The sequence below is a fragment of the Olea europaea genome, chromosome 9, assembly GCF_002742605.1.
Source record: "Olea europaea var. sylvestris chromosome 9, O_europaea_v1, whole genome shotgun sequence".
NCBI classification, from domain to species: domain Eukaryota; kingdom Viridiplantae; phylum Streptophyta; class Magnoliopsida; order Lamiales; family Oleaceae; genus Olea; species Olea europaea.
This window is the reverse complement of record NC_036245.1, coordinates 9,630,806-9,633,381: the sequence shown is the minus strand read 5'-3', so window position 1 is coordinate 9,633,381 and position 2,576 is coordinate 9,630,806.

Here is a 2,576-nt window from a genome sequence, read left to right as displayed (position 1 = left end):
ACTAGCATTATCAAAAGTAAAAGACTGAATTTTAGTCTCGCAATTATATTATCTAACAATACTGATAATATCATTATATATATTATTAGCATTGTGAGAAAACTCAATAATTCTAAAAGCAATAATTTTCTTATGCATGCACCAAAGTGGATCTATATAGTGTGCGGTTACAGTTATATATGCTCTTTTATTAACCCCTTCCCATATATCAGAAGTTAAAGATATAACACCCCCATATTATTGCAAATCCATAATTAATTGTTCTTTTGAATTATTGAAATATTGTATTGTATCAGCATGAAGAATGTTTCGACTTACCCCAATGTACCTTGGTTGCAGATATTCTTTCACGAACGAGACGAAGTGTTGGTTGTCTGCAATAGCCAGAGGCAACTCAGTGGCGCAACAAATTTCACCATTTCGGTTCGAGTATTGTCCTCCAAATACACCCACGTGGATGGGGTGAAGTCGTAGAACCGGTGCCTGGACTGTCAAATTGCAATTGTGTTTGACCAGTTAGAAGAAGTCCATGTCTGGCCGCACATGCTTTGTAGTGACGGTTGAGATGAGTGGTACCAATTCTTTTTTACCATGCTAATCTTTGTTGACAGTATTTACATATTGCTTTAGATTCTGCAAGGCCATCGACGACTTTTTCCATTAAAATCAACTTAAAGTGATAAGCATTTTCGTTCTCATGTTCCGCTTCAAGAACGTTAATATCATCCAAATCAATTGGATTGTGGCTTCCCTGACCATGAATGTGAACATCTTCAGGTATGGATATGTCATTCAGACCAGCAAATTCATTTGAAAATTGACTTTACGGCGTCCTAGGGGATTTGCTATGATGTGGCCCACATCCGGTATTGAATAAGCTCTCAACAAATGAGCCTTGTCTATTTGTTTGATTGTTTATGATAAAATCCAAATATAATAACTAGAAAAATGTAAATGTAGTGAGATTGTGAGAATTGAGAATTGGATGAATTGAAATTATAACTAATAAACTATAAAAATTGAATCGATATTGTATATTTTGTAGCACAAAAGACTAAAAACTCGATAAGAGAGTTCAAACTTGAGAGAGTTGAAGTAGTGATTGAGTAATTGATATGAAAAAAAGGAGGAGTTAATGTGTATTTATAGTAGAAGGGAGAAAAAAATCCAGTGACCAAAATGGTCACTTTTTTTAAAAAGTGACCGTTTTGGTCGTGGCTCTTTATTTTTTACGAGCCACGAGCCGAGCGAGTCGTGGCTTTTTACTTTTAACGAGCTGCTCGTGGGCTCGTATTTAAGGCGAGTCGAGCCCGACGAGGCCTGCTCGGCTCGCGCTCGGACTCGTGATTTTACGAGCCTGAACCAACTACGAGCTCTATTTCGATGAGCCGAGTGGTCGAGCCGGTTGGACCGTAGGTGCGATGATTTACTTCATGGGCGAGGTCTCTGGTTCAAGTCAATTTGGAATATTATTTCATTGTTAAATTATAATTTTTTGAGTTAAAAAAGCAAAAGATGATCAGACACTCGCCATCTATTTTCATTGTTCAAATATTTGACAACACGAAAAATCATCGTTCAACTCTTTGACAATATGAAAAAACCAAAAGCTCTACCTCCCTTTCTCAAGAGGATTCACAGCATGTCAAGCGCTGGTAAGATTCTTCGCTTTGCATCGAATTAAACCACATACTCCATCGCTTATGCGGGCCCCCTTCAATTTTACAGCTAGATGAATGAACCGCCTGGAGCTCGTATGAGAGTTGGTTTGACTGAAACCAGTAAGCAAACAGCGAATCCATAGGTATTTGAACCCTAGTATCAAGGATTTCCTTTTTTACGTCCCCATGTCCCTCCGTGTGGCGACATGGGGGTGAATTTCTCGAACGAACTGCACTCCTTCGTATATGTTAGGAGTCCATCGCTACCTATTAGGGATATATAGCAACTCTAGAAGATGAATTATATTTCTCATTATACCCCAGACATATTTTGTAACGCCAGTTCGAATATTTTTGACCCCTCAATTCATTTTAGAACATACTCAACTTTTTCATTTATATTGTATTCACAACCGTGTCACAAAACTCAAATAATTAACACAATTGTCTGGCCGGTGAATACAAGTTGAGGTGTTAGTTAAATAGTCATCCTTTCTTACTTGAATTCCTTCATTTCAAGTCAGCTACTTTCCTAGAAATGTCCCATCAAACCGAATCAATCATAATTATTGGTAACATGCTAAAGTAACAACACTGAAATAAAATTCCGAGAAACGGTAAAAAGTCATAAGGGTATATATAAGTGAGGTCAAATGTGCCTTAGTGACTCACACAATGAAAAAGCAGGGATCAATTCTTTCATTTCTTATTGCTCGTTAAAGCACACGCGGTATGAAACACGTGTTATGATATTTTCTCCCTTTCTTAGGGCGTATGTCTAATCTTGCAAATTAAATACATCGTACAAATCATAGTTTAGATATTCTCGATATCTAACTTGAGTTCTCCTTATATTCATTCCTCCAAATATTCTCAAATCGAGAACTCGATCTGGCTACTAAACGGGTTTAATGG